Source organism: Gorilla gorilla, chromosome 16 (assembly GCF_029281585.2).
Source record: "Gorilla gorilla gorilla isolate KB3781 chromosome 16, NHGRI_mGorGor1-v2.1_pri, whole genome shotgun sequence".
NCBI classification, from domain to species: Eukaryota; Metazoa; Chordata; class Mammalia; order Primates; family Hominidae; genus Gorilla; species Gorilla gorilla.
This window is the reverse complement of record NC_073240.2, coordinates 34,094,757-34,117,329: the sequence shown is the minus strand read 5'-3', so window position 1 is coordinate 34,117,329 and position 22,573 is coordinate 34,094,757. Positions and strand designations below refer to the sequence as shown.

Genomic DNA, 22,573 nt, shown 5'->3' with positions numbered 1-22,573 from the left:
TGCAATTATCCAGGTGAGAGGTAATTACTGCCAGGTTGTGGCAGAGGAATAGACAGGAGAAGGAAGTGAGGGACATTCCACAAATAAAGCCACCTATACTTGTCAACTTAAAAGATATGATACAGGAATTGGATGACTTGGAGTTTTTAAGTCAAGGTGTCCAAGAGAATGGCATCACCTTCACAGCTGGGAACATTTATTTAATGATCATGCTAAAGCATTCCTGATGAGATTTCAAAATAAAAACTATAATTTTAGGAAAGAGGAGTGACAAAATAACACGGGCCAAGGCTAGAATTACTGAACACTCAAAAGGTAAGTTGAATATTTTGTTGTTGTTATTCAATTAAACATAATTGTGGTCTAGCTGGTAAATTTTTATTTGTGCAGCCAGCCAGAAAAGAATTACATCAATCTTCAATAAGATGAAAACAGTGCTAGGGCCGGCCACGGTGGCTCACACCTGTAATCCCAGCACTTTGGGAGGCTGAGGCGGGCGGATCATGAGGTCAGGAGATCGAGACAATCCTGGCTAACACGGTGAAACCTTGTCTCTACTAAAAATACAAAAAATTAGCCGGGCGTGGTGGCGGGAGCCTGTAGTCCCAGCTACTCACAAGGCTGAGGCAGGAGAATGGCGTGAACCCGGGAGGCGGAGCTTGCCATGAGCCAAGATCGTGCCATTACACTCCAGCCTGGGCGACACAGCGAGACTCTGTCTCAAAAAAATAAAAATAAAAAAAAAAGAGGAAAAGAGTGCTGAATGCTAAAAGGTAAATTAAAAAAACAAAAACAAAAACAGGAAACAAACAAGCCCAATATTCAATACTTAGGTGATGGGTACACTAGAAGCCCGACTTCCACCACTGAGCATGTAATACCTATGTAACAAGCAAGCACATGTACCCCCTGAATCTAAAATTAAAAACATCACTATAAGGTAAGCCTTCCAAAGAGTGCAGATGCTGGGCCTGACTGACCATCACTCTCAGATACACAGCCCCTCTCATTACAGCCTGCTGTCCATCCCAGCTCTGTCTTTCTCAGACCACTCATGTGACCTGGGCCCAATAAAAGAGGTCTCTGTCAACCAGAGCTTTCTGGTGCCCTCTTGTTTGCATTCTGGTATCCTGAAATGTTAACCTTCCACCCTCTTTGCTTTTTCCAACAAACTATTCTCTTATCAACTATTGGGGTGGAATGTATTATTTATTCACAATTTTTCCTCCCTGCCCTTGTTCACCAATACTTCCCCACCCCATTGACTATAGACTGGGCCATGTAGAGGAAATGGCAGGTGCAAGTTCTGAGCAGAGGCATCACTTGCTTGTTCCACTATTGTCCCTCCTGTCCTCTGCCAGGAGAGCCACATGTCCTAGGTGATGGCTGTTCCTTCTGCCTGGTCCATGTGGCTCCAACCCCTAGAGCCAGTCTAGACAAACCCAGCCAATCTCAGCCAAGCCAAGCCAAAACTGACCTAATAGGTATATGATGACAAAATAAATGTTTATTGTTGTAACCACTGAGTGTGGGAGTGGTTTGTTACACAATATTATAACAACTAAAAAAAAAAAAAAAAGACAGTTCACCAATCTCTTGCCTATTTGGTTTTAGTTTTCAGGTTTTTATTCACCCCTTGAGTCTGAGGCTTATAAAGCCTTCTTTGGAACTGAACTTTGGCTTTTCTGGCCTCTAAGGCCTCCCTTGTAAGCTACTCTTATTCTGAGAATAATATGGTTTCTGGCCACCTTGCCTACAACTATGACCCATCATGGGTATAACCTGCTGCTTACATCCCCACTAACGTTTACAGGCCTGCAAAACAGGAAATAGACATGAGATTTTATGTTCTGTATTCAGAGCATAAAGGTCCTCATCTACATGAAATTCAGTTATTCAGAAAGCTTTCCTCTTTAGAACACAACTGAAAAGAAAGAAGGGGAAATGATTGAGAATAGTGAAAATCATGAAGGCCCCCAACGTTGATGCCCATGAACAGAAATGTATTACTCAGAGAAGAGCTCCTCACTCAAAATCAATGTGATTTTATATCATATGCACTTCTAACACACATGATAATATGGTTTGCAAAGCCCACATCTGATTGGAGGAGAAGAGATGGAGTGCTATGGTCAGGAACACCAATATCAGTCAGATGGGAAAGCTGACTTTCTGACAGGAAGAGGGGAGACAAAAGTCTATTATAATGGCACACAATGAAAACAAAAAGCCCAGTGGTAAATATCCCTATACAATAGGACCTCTCTGTAGTATAATAGATCAAAGTAATTGCTGCGACTTTCTTTTTAAATCAGCACTTAGCAATTTGAATATAATTGTCTTATGCGTAGAAAAGCTCTCAAGTTAGTAATATCTAAAAGTCGATGTACAGCTGAGCTTATTAGAAATGCTATTAGTAACATCAGAAATGAAATTCTGTTTAATTGCATGCCCACGAAGTGACAAATGCTACATATTTTATTTGTGGGTTTCAGTTGTGGGGATCAGGATAGGCTGCAGTGTACCTCTGTAAACAGTTGTAAAAAAACAAGCAATACTCTGTGGTTTCATTAAGTAAAAGAAACTCTGGGCCGGGCGCGGTGGCTCACGCCTGTAATCCCAGCACCTTAGGAGGTGGAGGCAGGCAGATCACTTGAGGTCAGGAGTTTGAGGCCAGCCTGGCCAACATGGTGAAACCCCATCTCCACTAAAAATACAAAAATTAGCCGGGCGTGGTGGTGGCGGGCGCCTATATTCCCAGCTACTTGGGAGAATGAGTTAGGAGAATCACTTGAACCCGGGGGGTGGAGGTTGCGGTGAGCCGAAATCGCACGGCTTCACTCCAGCCTGGGCAAAAAAGTGAAACTCCGTCTCAAAAAAAAAAAAAAGAAAGAAAGAAAAAAGAAACCCTGGGTTATTACCAACTTCCATGACTTTCCATGTGCCATTCCCTCTTTTGTAATAAATCTCCTCACACCTCCAAACCCTGCGGTCTTCACGGGCCAACTGCTTCTCATCCTTCCATTCACATCCTCTGGGAAGCTCTTCCCAACGACTTCCCCCTCCTAGCTGGAGTTATGTATCCCCTAGTACTGCCACAGTGTCCTCTTCCTCTCTCTGCTGCCTACCACATGGCCTGCTACACTCACCTGTCCAGGGGTGGGCACCCTCACTGCCCTCTAACTCCCCAAAGGCAGGTAGCACGTCAGTTGAATGCATCATTGGTCCCTTCGTTCCTGGTAACTAGCCAACTCCCAGTATACATTCGTTAAGTGGATAATGTTCCCATCCAGGTAGCTTTCCACATGAGGGAATCTGCATTACAACTGTGGCAGCAAGAAGAAAATACTCTAACAGAAGGAACACTGAGCTACACTAGGCCAGAGGGTTGGTAGCTTTTGAGGGTGAAATTCAAGTTTTTGTCCAAATTCCAGTGTGCAGCTCTATTCTATTCCAAGGCCACAGATTTCACTGCAGGCTTAACAAAGGCATCCTTCTCACTCATGTCACTGGTCACAGGAGGACTCTTCACATATACTTGTGCTTCCCATCTAGTGCTAGAGGCAACAGGGTGAGACTGGGCAGAAAGGGGTCTGTGGGCCCACAGAATTTACAACCCTAGAGGGATTAAAAAAAATGCTCCTTCAAAGAAAGCCTTGTGAAGAGGAATTCTCTTTCAGACTGTGATCAAAAGACATTTTTTGAGCAATCAAAATGAACCATTGCTCTATACAACCACTGAGCTTATAACCATTGTTAATGACAGGTCAGTGGCTCCAATTTCATATAAAAGGTCGGAAAATTTGAGATGAGAAGTATCTGGTATAACTGTCTGTTAGACTGGGAACTAGGAGCCTACAGATCTGGGTTCTAGTCTGGTTTTTTCACTAATTATTTGGCAGACTACAAGTCATATAATCTGCCTGGGTCGCTGTTTTCTCACCTGCAAGCAAGAGAGGTGAGTAAGAGGGTCTCTAATCGTCCCTCCAGCTCTCCTTCCAGATCCCTCCAACATGCTATGTTCACAAGGATGATTAAGAGTTGTTAAGAAAAAAAACTAAAACACATGTCAATAGAGAAATACTTAATGACAGGAACTAGGCTCTGAGTATGCATGGGCATGAGAAAGTGCTCATGATATACTTTTAAATGAAAAAAAGCAATTTACAAATTGTATGCCATGTATTACCAATTGCACATAAACATATGGAAGGCCCTTTGCCTCCCTGACTAAGCACATTTTGCAATCAAAGTATATCTATGTTTGTGTGTGTATGTGTTATAGACACATTTCATACATATGGAAAAATTACCACACTAAGACAAAGCAATTATTCACAATGGTGGTGTTGGAATTACTACTATTTTATTCTTACAAGTTTTTAGTAAAGTACAGATTTTATATTTTTAACTGGAAAAATAATCTTGTTAATGTTTTCTTCTGATCATTAAATGAATATACATATATTCTAATAGGGCTAATATTTCATACCTACATAATTGGAATTAAAATGATAGTTGACCATTCAGGACTATATTGAAACTTGGTGGCTATCAAACGAGCTATACTCCGTGCAAATAAAGTGCAAGTCATTTCCTATTTTATTCCAAGTTGTTGGAGTTCCGCTTCCAGTGATAATTAGAGGCAAGCCCCACTGAGTCTGGCACTATGAAACTGCGCAAGCTGCTGCCAGGGGATTGTTCTCCTTCCTCCTTCTGAGAGCTCATCTCTGCGGTCCTCATTTAAACACAGATCCTGCCTTTTCCCTGCCCATTGTTGCAGCCTTTGCATCTTTCACTCCTGTAAATATTTAACAAGTAGTGGGACAGTTTCATTCTATCATCAGCCAGCTTCAGTCAAGCTGGTAAGGGAAAATTGAAACCTACAACTACATTGAGCAAGGGCAACTGCAGCTCATAGGAGACAACTTGGTACTGTCAATCCAGATAAGGAGGCAGATAACTTTTTGGCACAATAAGCTTCAAAAGCTAGGTGAAAGATTAGCTCTTACACTGAGAGATGTTTCTTTTTTCACTTAAAAAATAAAAAAGGGAGGCCAGGCATGGTGGCTCACGACTGCAATCCCAGCACTTTGGGAGGCCAAGGCAGGCAGATCATTTGAGGTCTGGCATTCAAGACCAGCCTGGCCAACATGGTGAAACCCCACCTCTAACAAAAAAAAAAATACAAAAATTAGCCTGGCATGGTGGCGTGCCCCTGTAGTCCCAGCTACCGAGGAGGCTGAGGTGGGAGAATCACTTGAACCTAGGAGGACAGAGTTGAAGTGAGCCAAGAGTGCACGACTGCACTCCAGCCTTGGCCACAGAGCGAGACCCTGTCTCAAATAAATAAATAAAAATTAAAAAGTTTTAAAAAGTGACATTAAGAGAAAAAGAGAAATATGGTGAGACATATTCTCACAGTAGTCTGCAATTCAGACCTACTCATGAGTTTTTACCTGGCTCTACCCTCAACAGTATCTAAAGTGCCTCCATCTTCCCCACTCAGCACTGGTCACTTCAACACAGGGAATGAATAGGATGCTAACAGCTCAAAGGTTTTGAAAGAGGTTGAAGAACATGCCACACACACTGCCCCCTGCTGCCGCAAGAATAACCCAAGACTTCAAGGGGGAGGAATAAATTAATCACCCATTACTGGAGCAGGAATATGGGGAAGGGGCAACGGATATTTCTTGTTGATGTCGTAATACCAGTTTTATTGAAGATAGTTTAATTTTATCTTTGTAATCCTATTACCCTTGCTGGCATTTGGCTTAGAAAAGGCTAGTGACAAAATTCTGCTGATGAGACTCGGAAGAAGTCTGATGAGAGCTTTGGGGACACAGAGGAGAAATGGTCTAGCTTCCTTAAGACAGTGTCTGCATGAAAAAATGCTCATCATCACTGGCCATCAGAGAAATGCAAATCAAAACCACAATAAGATACCATCTCACACCAGTTAGAATGAGAATGACAATCATTAAAAAGTCAGGAAACAGGTGCTGGAGAGGATGTGGAGAAATAGAAACACTTTTACACTGTTGGTGGGACTGTAAACTAGTTCAACCATTGTGGAAGACAGTGTGGCAATTCCTCAGGGATCTAGAACTAGAAATACCATTTGACCCAGCCATCCCTTTCCTGGGTATATACCCAAAGGATTATAAGTCATGCTGCTATAAAGACACATGCACACGTATGTTTATTGCGGCACTATTCACAATAGCAAAGACTTGGAACCAACCCAAATGTCCATCAATGATAGACTGGATTAAGAAAATGTGGCACATATACACCATGGACTACTATGCAGCCATAAAAAATGATGAGTTCATGTCGTTTGTAGGGACATGGATGAAGCTGGAGACCATCATTCTCAGCAAACTATCACAAGGACAAAAAACCAACCACTGCATGTTATCACTCATAGGTGGGAATTAAACAATGAGAACACTTGGACACAGGAAGGGGAACATCACACACCGGGGCCTGTTGTGGGGTGGGGGGAGAGGGGAGGGATAGCATTAGGAGATATACCTAGTGTAAATGACGAGTTAATGGGTGCAGCACACCAACATGGCACATGCATACATATGTAACCAACCTGCATGTTGTGCACATGTACCCTAGGACTTAAAGTATAATAAAAAAAAATTTTTTAAAAAAAGACGGTGTCTGCATGCGACTCTTAGAACGGCTGCAGCCAACTTCCACCAGGCTGAGAGCTGAGACAGCACTAATAATAACAGACTCGAGAGATGGAACAAAATCAGGGCCTTGGTAGCATTGCTGAGCCACTGAATCAATTTAGCCTGAAGCCTCTGGACTTTCAGTTAGGGAAGGTAATACATTTCCTGATTGTTTTAGCCACTGTGAGTTGGGGAAAAGGAAAAGGTCTAGGGGAATGATTCACTGTGGGGTGAGGGGAATGTTCACAGGCACAACCTAAAAGGGTGGACAGTGACGGAGGTCATGGACATGGGGTAGGGTAAGTTAGGTAGACTGGGTCCACCCAGCCGTTTGTCTCCCTTACTAAGCAAGCACACTTTGCAATCAAAGCAAAGCTAAGAGAAAAAACTTTCCTTGGGGTTTCATGTGTTTTACTTAGCCAATGTAGCAGGGTTACAAATAACTCAGACTATATACTCATATGTACAAAGAAGTTGTAGTTAATTTCCTATAAGCCTCCACCCCCTCTAGGTACTTGCTAAGTAACTTGCTAATTAGAGTTTCTGTCTCTTAGGGTTTAAACAGTCTCCTTTTGGTTAAGTAATCATATTATTCAAAGTTCAATTTCCTACGGGGCCTGGCATGATTCATACATTTTGGATGACACAGTCTCTGGGTAAATCCTCAGCCTTCAAGAGTGCTGCTTTACTATCTTTCTCCTTCCTAAGAGATGGATCAGGCACCTTACAGTGTTCCTGCGGTGGGTATCCTTTGGGGGCTTGCTGCTATAGGACGGCTTATCTGATCTATACACTTAACTGGTAACCACTGTGTTATGGCCCATCCCCTATAACCTTCTCAGGTCTTGCACTGGTACTCATCTCTGGAGTCTGGGTCCCAGCTACCTGCACCTTTATAAAGACCCCTCTCATGGGAGCCTCTTCATCCTGCTGGTGCTCTGGCTCTCCCAGCACTTCCCATCACTTGAACAGGGCACACAGGCATCCTTGCAGGCAGGCTGAGGCTTTGGGGGAGCCAGGAGCGCTGCCCTAGCCTCACCTGTCCTGTCAGCTCCCCCTGCTCCATGACTCTGATGCCATGTTGGACATGGAGCCAAGCAGAGTGCCACACTCGCCAGGGGGTTTCTGCCTCCTCCGGCTTCTCTTGGGAAAGCAGCCCTGAGCCTGAGGGTTGTGGATGACTCAGTGGTGACTCACTTTTATGTTCCTATGTTCCCATTAGCTCAAGGCTTGGGCTTCAGAAGGGAAGAAAATGAAGACCTTAGACTCTAGAACTTACCTTTGGTTCCCTTGTCCTTTTCATAAACTTGAAAGTGTTGAAAATTTTAGGCTTCTCATTTTCCCATCTTTTTTCACAGGCCTCCTCCCTCCTAAGACTCTAAGGTCAGTACCATCAAGCATTAATCTGTTAAAGAAAAGAGCTTTAGAATTTAGAAATACCACCTCTATCTCCATAAAGTTTGCCTTTAAAAGCTTTTAAACTTACAAAACTGGTTAAGTAAAAACCCTTAAGAATAGAAATTTAAATGACTTTTTAAGGCAGGACTCCCTTTTTCTTGTGTGGTACAGTGAACCTCATTTTCAACACTGTCAAGTTTGTGAAAAGGACAAGAGAACCAAAGGTAAGTTCTAGAAGCTAAGATCTTCATTTTCTTCCCTTCTGAAGCCCAAGCCTTGAGCTAATGGGAACATAGGAACATAAAACTGAGTATCAGACTATAGGAAAAAGTGACAACAAATCAACTCCATCTATCTATATCTAATATATATATATAACAATATAATATACAATTTTATGTATATATAAAAATCTATTTGATTAGTCACACTACAGAAAAATGGGGTTAGAGCAATGGTCATAATTAATGATGGGGAATGAATGGAGACACATGGAGTTATCCCACCACCTACCGAGTTAGACAGGGTACAGTGCCTGTTCTGTCTTCTCCTCTGCAGCCCTATTGCCAGGATAGGAAATATAGGTTACATGAGCTTTTTGATCAGCTATATATCCTTCTTGAATGCTTTGATGAACTGTTATAATTGGTTTTGCAGGTTTCTATTTCTCTCCACTGTTATGCTAAGGAATTAAATTCAAAATGCTACAGATAATCTTTGAATAAATATGATTTCAATGAAAAGGGGTCCATAACCCTGTCTAATTAAACCTTTCTATTCTCTGACATCGTTTCAATAAAATATCTGATCTTCTGCAATGACTCCAATAATTGGTTACAGTTGTTCACTGAAATTCAAATTCCCTTCCCACTATCAGAGGAGAAGCAGAGCCTGCATCTGCCCCAGGACACACCAGGGCAAACACATTAGCTAGACAGAGAGAGGATTGTTGTTCTCAGCTGGGATCTGAAAAAAAAATCCATCATCTCAAAAACCAAATACAGAAAGTGAATGTATTAATTTTTAATGAAGAAAATGTAACTAACAGGAGGATGGATGCTTGTGTTCAGTGAGTGCAGCTTCTCCCTGAAGACAATTTTCCTGGGATACTAAATTATTATCAGAATGTTGTTTGGTGAGCATGGCATTACAGCAAGTAGAACTAGTTGGGTAAATTCTAATGCACATTGACGTTGGGGTTGATCCACTGCAGCCCCTCTAGGGACACAGCTACCCCTGGGGTGGGCTACTTTCCCTCCTGGACATTTTGGAGATACACTGCTGTCATAAGAGTCTCTGAATCTAACTTTTCTTTCCTGTATACATTAAAACAAACATTTCCAACCTTTTCCTCCTATTTGTTTATTTTAGAAAACTTAGACAAGCAAAATACAACAAAATAAATAATACTCTCCCAGAGACAACCACTATTAAGATCCTGGACATTCTTTCAGACTTCTGTTTTCATCAATTGTCGTTCTGACTTTTTCTGCGCTCAGTCATCCCAATCTCCATCCCCAGTCAAGTGTGGGTCCCAGCCCTGGGTGAGGGCCTGGGGAAAGGGTAGAGGAGGCACTCAGAGCACACAGTTCAGCACCTTCTCAGAGGTATAATTCACATGTGCTAAAGACCATGGCAGCAGTTTGAGCAGCCAGCAGAGTGCTCCACCAGAACACGACAAACACCCTGGGAGTTTGCTTTGCCCATGTTCCCTCATAAATGAAATTTCCATCCCATATTCATGGACAGAAGAATCAATATTGTTAAAATGCCCATACTACCCAAGGTGATCTACAGATTCAATGCAATTTGTAGTAAAATTTCAACATTTTTCAGAAAATACAAGAAACCCTAAAATTTGTATAGAATCACAAAAGACACCAAAACCAATGCAATTATGAGCAAGAAAAGCAAAGCTAGAAGTGTCACACATCCTAATTTCAAAATATCTTACAAAGCTACAGTAATCAAAACAGTATAGTACTGATGTGAAAGCAGACATATAGACCAATGGAACAGAATAGAAAGCCCAGAAATAAACTCACATATATGTAGTTAGCTAATCTTTGACATGGGTGTTAAGAATACCCAATGAGTAAAGGATAGTCTCTTCAATAAATGGTACTGGAAAACTGGATATCCCAAAGCAAAAGAACAAAATTTGAGAGAGAGGTGGAGCAAGATGGCAGAATAGAAGGTTCCACCGATTATTGCCCCCTCAAGGACACCAATTTAACAACTATATAGAAAAAAAACACCTGTATAAGAATGAAAAATCAGTGAACACTCATAGTACCTGGTTTTAACTTCATATTGCTGAAAGACGCACTGAAAAGATAGAAAAAAACAGTCCTGAATTGGCAACAAAACTCCTCCCCACCCCCTGCAGTGGCAGAATGGTGTGAAGAACAGAGAATGTCTGGGCACTGGGGGAGGGAGAACACAGTAATTGTGAGGCATTGAACTCAGTACTGTCCTGTTAGAGCAGAAAGGAAAACTGGACCGAACTCAGCTGATGCCTGCCCACCAAAGGAGCATTTACACCAGCTCTAGCCAGGGGAAATCGCCAATCCCAGCAGTCTGAACTTGAGTTCCTGCAAACCTCGCCACTGTGTGCTACAGAGCTCTGTATCGCTAAATGAACTTGAAACGCAGTCTAAGCCATAACGACTGCAACTCTTAGGTGAATCCTAGTGCTGAACTAGGCACAGAAACAGTGGCCTGGGAGGCGACATGTATCATACTGAGACACCAGCCAGGGCGGCTAAGGGTGTGCTGGCATCATCCCTCCCTTAACTCCAAGCTGCACAGCTTCTGGCTCCAAAAGAGACCTCCTTCTTCCACTTGAAGAGAGGAGAGGGAAGAGTGGCAAGGACTTTGTCTTGCATCTTGGATACCAGCTTAACTACAGCAGAATAAAACACTGGCCAGAGTCATGAGGCCCCCATTCCAGGCCCTAGCTTCCAGATGACATTTCTAGACACACCCTAAGTCAGAGGGTAACTGCTACCCTTCCATCCACCTGGGGAGAGGAGAGGAGAAGGAAGAGTGGAAAGGACTTTGTCTTGCATCTCAGATATCAGTTCAGCCACAGCAGGATAGGGCATGGGTGAGAAGCTTAAGGCCCCCTTTTCAGTCCTAGTTCATGGACTGTTCTAGGCACATCCTAGGCCAAAAGGGAACCTGCTCCCTTGAAGGGAAGAACCCCATCCTGACGGCATTCATCACCTTTTAACCAAAGAGCTCTTAGGTTCTGTATAACCAGCAGCAATACCTAACTAATAAGTCAAGGACCTTGGGCAAGATACTGAGCCTTGCTGGCTTCAGGTGAGACTCAGCACATTCCCAGATGTGGTGGCTTTGGTCAAGGCTCCTTCCATTTGAGAAAAGCAGAGGGAAAAGTAAAGGGGACTTTGTCTTGCATCTTAAGTACCAGCTCAGCCATAGGAATGTAGAGCACAAAATGGGCTCTTGGCATCCTCAATTCTAGGACTTGGCTCTTGGACAGCATTCTTGGACCTGCCCTGAGTCAGAGGGGAGCCTGCTGCTCGGAAGGGTGAGTCCCAGGTCAGGCAGCATTCACCACAAGCTGACTGAAAAGTCCTTGGGCCTTAAGAGAACATCAGCAGTAATCTCACAGTATTTCCTGTGGGCCTGTGGTGACAGTGGCCATGGGTAAGGCTCCTCTACATTTGGAAAGTGGAAGAAAGAGTGGATTGTGTCTTGTGGTTTGAGTGCCAACTCAGCCACAGTACAGTAGAACACCAGGTGGACTTCTAGTGGTTTTGACTGTAGTCCCTGGCTGCTGGACAGCATCTACTGACCTACCCAGGGCCTAGGGGAACTCACCACCCTGAAGGGAAAGACACGGGTCTGGCTGGCTTTGCTACCTGTCGATCATAAAACCCCAGGGCCTTGAATGAACATAAGCAGTAGCCAGGGAGTGGTTACAGCAGGACTTGGGCAAGACCCAGTGCTGTGCTGCCTTCCAGTATGATGCAGCACAGTCAGAGTAGTGGTGGCCACAGGGGTGCTTGTGTCACTTCATCCCTAGCTTCGGGTGGCTCAGGACACAGAGGGAGACTTTGTTTGGAAGAAAGTAAGGGAAGAGAGCAAGAGCCTCTGCCTGGTAATCCAGAGAATTCTCCTGGATCTTGTCCAAGACCATCAAGGTGGTACCTCTATGAGTCTGGAAGAATCACAACACTAGTGAGCTTGGGGTTCCCCCTAAAACAGCTACAGCTTAGAACACAACAGTCAAGTCCCTTCAAACACCTGGAAGACCTTTCCAAGAAGGACGGGCACAACACCCAGACTGTGAAGACCAAAATAAATAACTAATTCTTCAATGTCCAGATGCTGAAGAACATCTACAAGTATCAACACAATCCAGGAAAACATGACCTCACCAAATGAACTAAATAAGGCACCAGGGACCAATCCTGGAGAAACAGAGATGTGTGATCTTTCAGAAAGATAATTCAAAATAGCTGTATTGAGGAAACTCAAAGAAATTCAAGATAACACAAAGAAGGAATTCAGAAGATAAATTTAACAAGGAGATTAAAATAATTAAAAAGAATCAAGGGGAAAATCTGGAGCTGAAAAACTCAATTGGCATACTGAAGAACGCATCAGAGTCCTTTAGTGGCAGAATTGATCAAGCAGAAGAAAGAAGTAGTGAGCTTGAAGGCAGCCTATTTGAAAATACAGTCAGAGGAGACATAAGAAAGAATAAAAAACCATGAATCACACCTACAGTATCTAGAAAATAGCCTCAAAAGGCAAATCTAAGAGTTATTGGCCTTAAAGAGGAGGTAGATAAAGAGGTAGGATTAGAAAGTTTCTTCAAAGGGAAAATAACTGGCCAGGCATGGTGGCTCACGCCTGCAATCCTAGCACTTTGGGAGGCCAAGGCATTTGGATCACTTGAGGTCAGGAGTTCAAGACCAGCCTGGCCAACATGGTGAAACCCCATCTCTACTAAAAATACAAAAATTAGCTTAGCGTGGTGGTGTGTTTCCGTAATCCCAGCTACTTGGGAGGGTGAGGAATGAGAATCGCTTGACCCCAGGAGGAGGAACTTGCAGAGAGCTGAGATTGCACCACTGCACTCCAGCCTGGGCAACAGAGCAAGACTCCATCAAAACAAATAAACAAACAAACAAAACAAAGGGAAAATAACAGAGAATATACCTAGATAAACCTAGAGAAACATATCAATATCCAAGTACAGGAAGGTTATGGAACACATCTTAAACCAAGAAGATTTAACCCAAAAAAGACTACTTCAAGGAATTTAATTAGTAAACTCCCAAAGGTCAAAGATAAAGAAATGAGCCTAAAAGTAGCAAGAGAAAAGAAACAAATAGCATACAATGGAGCTCCAATACATCTGGCAGCAGAGTTTTCAGTGGAAACCTTATGGGCCTGGAAAGAGTGGTATGACATATTTAATATGCTGAAGGAGAAAAAACACTTTTAATCTAGAATAGTATGTTCAGTGAAAATATCTTTCAAACATGAAGGAGAATAAAGACTTTCCCAAATGAACAAAGGCTGAGGGATTTCATCAGTACCATACCTGTCCTACAAGAAATGCTAAAGGGAATACTTCAGTCAGCAAGAAAAGGACATTACCGAGCAATAAAAAATCACTGGAAGGTACAAAACACACTGGCAATAGTAAATACACAGAAAAACACAGAGTATTATAACACTGTAACTGTGGTGTATGAACTATTCTTACCCTAAGTAGAAAGACTAAAAATAATGAACCAGTCAAAAATAATGACTACAACAACTTTTCAAGACATAATCAGTACAATAAGATGTAAATAGAAACAACAAAAGTTAAAAAGTGGGAGGATGAAGTTAAGGCATATAGTTATTAGTTTTCTTTTTGCTTGTTTGTGTGCTTATGCAAATAATGCTAAGTTGTTATCACATTAAGACAATAGGTTATAAGATAATCTTTGCAAGCCTCATGGTAACATCAAAGCAAAAAGCATACAAGGGATGCACAAAAAATAAAAAGCAAGAAACTAAATCACATCACCAGAGAAAATCACCTTCACTAGAGGAAGACAGGAGGGAAAGAAAAAAGGAAGAAAAGACCACAAAACAACTAGAAAACAAAGAATAAAATGACAGGAGTAAGTCCTTACTTATCAATAATAACATTGAATGCAAATGGACCAAACTCTCCAATCAAAACACGTAGACCAACTGAATGGATGAAAAAACAAGACCCATTGATTTGTTGCCTGCAAGACACACACTTCACCTATGAAGACACACATAGACTGAAAAGAAAGGGATGGAAAAAGATATTCCATGCCAATGGCAACCAAAAAAGAGCAGGAGTCACTATACTTATATCAGACAAAATAGATTTCAAGATAAAAACAACAAGAAAAGACAAAAGTCACTCTATAATGATAAGGGAGTCAATTCAGCAAGAGGGTATAATAATTTTAAATACATATGCTCCCAGCCAGGCACAGTGGCTCATACCTTTGTGAGGCACATACTTTGGGAGGCTGAGGTGGGCAAATCACCTGAGGTCAGGACATTGAGACCAGCCTGGCCAACATGATGAAAACCGCTCTCTACCAAAAATACAAAAATTAGCTGGGTGTGGTGTCATGTGCCTGTAATCCCAGCTACTTGGGAGGCTGAGAAAGGAGAATCACTTGAACCCAGGAGGTGGAGGTTGCAGTGAGCCAAGATTGCACCACTGCACTCTAGCCTAGGTGACAGAGCAAGACTCCAACTCAAAAAAAAAATATATATATATATACACACACACATACACACACACACCCAATACTGGAGCACCTGGATATGTAAAGGAACTATTATCAGAGCCAAAAAGAGAGACAGGTGTCAATACAATAATAGCTGGATACTTCAACACCCCCCTTTCAGCATTGGATGGATTTTCCAGACAGAAAATCAACAAAGAAACATCAGACTTAATCTGCACTATAGACTAAATGGATCTAGTAGATATTTACAGAGCATTTCGTGTAAGAGCTGCAGAATACATATTTTTTTCCTCAACACATGGATCATTCTCAAGTATAGACCATTTGCGAGGTCACAAGACAGTCTTAAAACATTCAAAAAATTGAAATAATATCAAGCTTCTTCTCTAGAAAAACTAGAAATCAATGACTAGAGGAATCTTGGGAACTATTTAAAAAAACATGGAAATTAAGCAATATGCTCCTAAATGACCAGTCAATAAAGAAATCAAGAAAGAAATTTAAAAATTTCATGAAACAAATGATAATGGAAGCACAACATACCAAAACTTACGGGATACAGCAGTTCTAAGAGGGAATTTTATCGTTATAAGTGCCTACATCCAAAAAGAGAAAACTTCAAACAAACAACCTAACAATGCATATTAAAGAACAAGAAAATCAAGAGCAAACTAAACCCAGAGTTAGAAGAAAAGAAATAATAAAGATCAGAGCAGAAGTAAATGAAATTAAAATGAAAAAACAATACAAAAATCAATGAAACAAAAAGTTGGTTTCTTGAAAAGTTGACAAAAACAAAATTGACAAACCTTTAGCCAGACTAAGAATAAAAGAGAGAAGATCCAAATAAATAAAATCAGAAATGAAAAAGGAGACATTACACTGATATTGCAGAAATTCAAATGATTATTAGTGGCTATTATGAGCAACTATATGCCTATAAATTGGAAAATCTGAAAGAAATGAACAAATTCCTAGATACATACAACCTAACCGAGATTTAACCAGGAAGAAATTCAAGCCTAATGAGATCAATAACAGTAACAAGATTGAGGCTTTAATAAAAAGTCTCCCAGTAAAGAAAAGCCTGGGACCTGACAGCTTCACTGCTGAATCCTACCAAGCATTTAAAGAAGAACTAATACCAATCCTATTCAAACTGTTTCAAAAAATAGAGGAGAGGGAAATACTTCCAAACTCATTCTGTGAGACCAGAGTTACCCTGATACCAAAATCGAAGACACATTAAAAATAAATAAATAAAACTAAAGGCCAAGATTTCTGATGAATATTGATACAAAAATCCTCAAAAAAATTACTAGCAAACTGAATTCGACAATACATTAAAAAGATCATTTTATCATGACGAAGTGGGATTTATCCCTGGGATGCAAGGATGCAAGGATGGTCAACATACACAGATCAATCAGTGTGATACATCATATCAACAGAATGAAGGATAAAAACCATATGATCATTTCAATTGATGCTGAAAAAGCATTTGATAAAATTCAAAATCTTTTCATGATAAAACCCCTCAAAAAACTGCAGATAGAAAAAACATACCTCAAAAGCCATATATGACATATGTGGCTATTATGGGAAATTATATATCTATAGATTGGAAAATCTAAAAGAAATGAACAAATTCCCCCATTCAGTATGATACTAGCTGTGGGTCTGTCATATATGGCTTAATATGACAGACCCACAGCTAGTATCATACTGAATGGGGAAAAATGGAAAACCATTCCTCTAAGATCTTGTACACACCAAGGATGCACACTGTCACCGCTATTATTCAACATAATACTGAAAGTTCTAGCTAGAGCAATCAGACAAAAGAAAGATATAAAGGGCATCCAAATTGGAAAGGAAGAAGTCAAATTATCCTGGTTTGAAGATGATATGATCTTTTATTTGGAAAAACCTAAAGATTCCACAAGAAAACTATTAGAACTGATAAACAAATTCAGTAAAGTCCCAGGATATAAAATCAACATACAAAAATCAGTAGCATTTCTACAGGCCAACAGTAGAAAGTTTTTCTGTGAAAAAAGTTTAAAAAGTAATCCCATTTACAGTAGCCACACATAAAACTAAATACCTAGCAATTAACCAAAGAATTATTAAGTTAATTAGTAAAAGATCTCTATAAAGAAAACTATAAAATACTGAAAAGAATACCAAAAAAAAAAAGGAAAAATATTCCATATTCATGGATTGGAAGAATCAGTGTTGTTAAAATGCCTATACTACCCAAAGCAACCTACAGATTCAATGCAATGCCTATCAAAATACCAATAACATTCTTCACAGAAATAAAAAAAGAATCCTAAAATTTATATGGAACCTCGAAAGACTCAGAATAGCCAAAGCTATCCTAAGTCAAAAGAACAAACTGGAGGAATCACATTACCTGACTTCAAATGATACTAAAGAGCTATAGTTATCAAAACAGCATTGTATTAGTGTAAAAACAGAAATGAAGCCGGGAACAGTGGCTCATGCCTGTAATCCCAGCACTTTGGGAAGCTGAGATGGGCAGATCACTTGAGATTAGTAGTTCGAGACCAGACTGCCCAACATGGTAAAACCCTATCTCTACCAAAAATAAAAAAATTAGCCAGGCATGGTGGTACATTCCTGTAGTCCCAGCTACTTGGGAGGCTGGGGCAGGAGGATCACTTGAACCCGGGAGGCAGAGGTTGCAGTGAGCTGAGATCATACCACCGTACTCCAGCCCGGGGAACAGAGCGAGATTCCATCAAAAAAAAAAAAAAAAAAAAGAACAGCATAGAGAACCCAGAAGCTAATCTACATTCCTACAATGAATTCATTTTCAACAAAAGTGCCAAGAACATACACTGGGGAAAAGACAATTTCTTCAATAAATGGTGCTGGAAAAACTGGATATCTCTATGCAGAAAAATGAAACTAGACCTCTATCTCTCTCTATATATAAAAATAGAATCAAATCAAATGGATTAATGACTTAAATATAAGACCTCAAACTATGAAACTACTACAAGAAAACTTTTGGGAAAATCTCCAGGACATTGATCTGGGCAAACATTTATTGACCAATAGCCCACAAACACAGGCAACCAAAGCAAAAATGGACAAATGCAATCACATCAAGTTAAAAAGCTTCTGCACAGCAAATGATATAATCAACAAAGTGAAGAGATAACCCACAGGATGGGAGAAAATATTTGCAAACTACCCATCCGACAAGGGATTAATAACCAGAATACATAAGGAGCTCGACTCTATAGGAAAACAAATCTAATAATTCTATCAAAAGATGGGCAAAGATTTGAATAGACATTTCTCAAAAGAAGACATATACACTTTGGGAGGCCAGGGTGGGTAAATTACTTGAGATCAGTAGTTCAAAACCAGCCTGGCCAACATGGTGAAACCCTGTCTCCACTAAAAACCTAAAAATTAGCCGGGTGTGGTGGCGCTCACCTGTAATCCCAGCTACTTGGGAGGCTGAGGCAGGAGAATCGCTTGAACCTGGGAGGCAGAGGTTGCAGTGAGCCGAGATCACAACACTGCACTCCAGCCTGGGTGACAGAGCAAAACTCCATCTCAAAAAAAAAAAAAAAAAAAAAAAAAGATATACGAATTGCAAACAGGGGTATGAAAAAGTGCTCAACATCACTGATCATCAGAGAAACGCAAATCAAAACTACAATGAATATCATCTCACTCTAGTTAAAATGGCTTATATCCAAAACACAGGCAATAACAAATGCTGGCAAGGATGTGGAGAAAAGGGAACCCTTGTAAATTGTTGCTGGGAATATAAATTATTAGTACAACCACTTTGGAGAACAGTTTGGAGTTTCCTCAAAAAACTAAAAATTGAGCTACCATATGATCCAGCAATCCCACCGCTGGGTACAGCCCCAAAAGAAAGCGACTCAGTATATTGAAGAGATATCTGCACTTCTGTTTGTTACAACACTGTATACAATAGCTAAGATTTGGGAGCAGCCTAAGTATCCATCAACAGATAAATGAATAAATAAAATGTGATACTTACACACAGCCATAAAAAAGAACGAGATCCTTGCTGGGTGCAGTGGATCATGCCTGTAATCCCAGCACTTTGAAAGGCTGAGGCAGGTGGATCACCTGAGGTCAGGAATCCAAGATCAGCCTGGCCAACATGGTGAAACCCTGTCTCTACTAAAAATACAAAAATTAGCTGGATGTGGTGGCGGGTGCCTGTAATCCCAGTTATTCAGGAGGCTAAGGCAGGAGAATCGCTTGAGCCTGGGAGAAGGAGGTTTGTAGTGAGCGGAGATCACGCCATTGCACTCCAGCCTGGGCAACAGAGTGAGAATCCGTCTCAAAAAAAATAATAAAAAAATAAAAGAATGAGATCCAGTCATTTGCAACAACATGGATGGAACTGGAGATCATTATGTTAAGTGAAATAAGCCAGGCACAGAAAGGCAAACATCGTGTGTTCTCACTTATTTGTGGGATCTAAAAATCAAAACAATTGAACTCATGGACATAGAGAGTAGAAGGATGGTTAAAAGAGGCTAAGAATGGTAGTGCGGGCCTGGCAGGGAGGTGGGGATGGTTAATGGGTACCAAAAAAAAAATAGTTAGAAAGAATGAATAAGACCTACCATTTCATAGCACAATAGGGTGACTATAGCCAATAATAACTTAATTGCACATTTTAAAATAACTTGAAGGATGTAATTGGATTCTTTGTAACATAAAGGATAAATGCTTGAGGGGAGGATAAATTCTTTGTAACATAAAGGATAAATGCATACCCCAATCTCCATGATGTGCTTATTTCACATTGCATGCCTGTATCAAAACATCTCATATACCCCATAAATATATATACTTACTATGTACCTACAAAAATTAAAAATTAAAAAATTAAAAAGAATGAAATTTGATCCTTATCTTACACTCTACAGAAAAATTAATTCAAAATTCATTAAGGACTTAAGCATTAGACCTAAAACCATACAACTCCTAGAAGAAAACACAGGGAAAAACTCCACGATATTGGCTTTGGCAATGATTTCTTGGAAATGATACCAAAAGCACAGACAACAAAAGCCAGAACAGACAATAGAATTGCATCAAACTAAAAACAATGAACAAACTAAAAAGGCAACCAAAAGAATTGGAGAAAATATTTACAAACCATATATATGATAAAGGGTTAATATACAGTATAGATAAGGAACTGCTACCACTCAATAGTAAAAACAATACAAAATAAAAAACAACATGACTAAAAAATGGACAAAGGAACTGAATAGAAATTTCTCCAAAGAAGACATACCAGTGGCTAATAGGTATACAGAAAGGTGCTCAAAATCACTAATCATCAAGAAAATACAAAACCACAATGAGGTATCATCTCACCCTAGTTAGGATAGCTATTATAAAAACAAAAACAAAAGAAATAAAAGATAACAAATGCTGGTGAGGAAGTGGAGAAATAGAAACCTTTGTACACTGTTGGTAGGAACATAAATTGGTGCAGCCTCTATGAAAAACAGTATGGAGGTTCCTCAAAAAATTAAAAATTGAACTACCATATGATCCTGCAATCCTACTTCTGGTTGTATATCCAAAGGAATTAAAATCAAGATCTAGAAGAGATACCTGCACTCCTATGTTCACTTCAGCATTATTCACAATAGCCAAGACTTGGAAGTAACCTAAATGTCAATCAACATGAATGGATAAAGAAAATGTGGTATAAACATACAATGGGATTTTTGTTTTTGTTTTGTTTTGTTTTGTTTTTGAGATGGAGTCTCACTCTGTCACCCAGGCTGGAGTACAGTAGTGCAATCTCAGCTCACTGCAACCTCCGCCCCCTGGGTTCAAGTGATTCTCTTGCTTCAGCCTCCCAAGTAGCTGCGATTACAGGCATGCACCACCACACCCAGCTAATTTTTGTATTTTCAGTAGAGACGGGGTTTCACTGTGTTGGCCAGGCTGGTCTCGAACTCCTGACCTCAGATGATCAGCCCTCCTCGGCCTCCCAAAGTGCTGGGATTACAGGCTTGAGCCACCACGTCCGGCCACAGTGGAATATTATTCAGCCTTATAAAAATGAAGAAATTCTGCTGTTTGCAACAACATGGATACCTAGAGGACATTATGTTAATTAAAATAATCCAGACAGAGAAGGACAAATGCTACACAAAACCATTTTTATGAGGAATCTAAAATAGACTCATAGAAGCAGAGAATCATAGAAGCAGAGAACAGAATGGTGGTTACCAGCGGCTGTGGGGGCAGGGAATATAGGAAGGTATAAGTCAAAGAGTACAAGGTTTCAATTATGCAAGATGAAATAAGTCCTATAGTTCTACTGCATGCATTGTAACCATAAATAACAATCCTGTGTTGTACACTTAAAAATTCACTAAGAGAGTAGATCTTATGCTAAGTATTGTTGTCACACACAAACACACATACACATACAATGAGGATCATCATAACAATGAATAAAGAGGGTGGGAGGAAACTTTTGGAGATAATGGATATGTTTATGGCATAGATTGCAGTGATGATTTCACAGTGTATATTTATCATCTCTAAATTTATCAAGTTGTATATATTAAATATGCACAACTTTTTGTATGTCAATCATACCTCAATAAAGTGGGTTTTAAAAGGAAATAAATTTCCCCATGAATTGCCCCCAGTCAGATGAGAGAAAGATAAAAATTATTGCTAGTACTTATAGAGCATTGACCCTGTGCCAATCACTGTTGCAATAGTGCCTATTTTGTTCCAAGTACTCTTCTACACACAGAAGATATAGAGGTTAAAAAAAACAAAAAAAAAAAACAAAAAAACACTGACCAGACAAGGTGGCTCACGCCTGTAGTCCCAGAACTTTGGGATGCCGAGGTGGGCGGATCCATCACTTGAGTCCAGGAGCTTGAGACCAGCTTCTGCAACATGGCGAAACTGTGTCTCTGCAAGAACAAATAAATATATAAATAACAATAATTTTAAAAAATACTCGATTTCATGAAACTTCCATTCTCATGTGGGGGCAGTTTTTAAACACGTAAAATTAATAGTCTATTAGATGGTGATAAATGCTATGGAGAATATGAGGTAGGAAAGGGGAACCAGCTAGAGAGTAGGGTTTTAAACACCACGGTTAGAAAGGCCTTATGGGACTGAATGACATTTAATAAGCACCATAGGCAATCAGGGCATGAGCCACACGGCAATCTGGAAAAGGGGCAATCTGGGCAGAGAAAGCAGCCAGTGTCAAGGCTCTGAGCAGCCAGAATGGCTGGATTGGAGTGTGGCTATGAGTAAGGAAGAGAATAGAGGAGATGAGGTCAGAAGTTAATGGGTGAAGGGAAGGACCAGTTTGTGTCCGTCCTGGTTTATAAACAAGCTCAACTCAAACAACTTAAGCTTTTATTCTAAAGTCAAATGGGAAACCCCTGGCTGTGGGAAGTAGAAGCGTGACATATTCCTATTTCTTTTCAATAAGATCCCTCTGGCTACCGGGTTGAGTGCAGACTGGGGGCCTAAGGTAGATGGAATCCTCTTGTGACACTCCAGGTGAAACGTGATGGTGGCTTGAACCAAGGCAGTAGTGATGGAAGTCATGAGAAGTGACTGGCAAGTTTGAATCTGTTTTGAAAGTAAAGCTCTCAGGACTGCTAACAGATTGGAAGT

At 40.5% G+C, this 22,573-nt stretch overlaps 1 long non-coding RNA gene across 1 annotated transcript; it reads right to left on the bottom strand.

Annotated features, from left to right (window-relative positions):
- Positions 1-4,666: 4,666 nt before the first annotated feature.
- Positions 4,667-21,852, bottom strand: LOC134757312 (uncharacterized). The gene is made up of 3 exons (XR_010131167.1): positions 21,734-21,852; positions 7,972-8,097; positions 4,667-4,801 (listed from the first exon to the last, which is right to left on the bottom strand). It is a non-coding gene; the product is annotated as an uncharacterized lncRNA (long non-coding RNA).
- Positions 21,853-22,573: the final 721 nt, after the last annotated feature.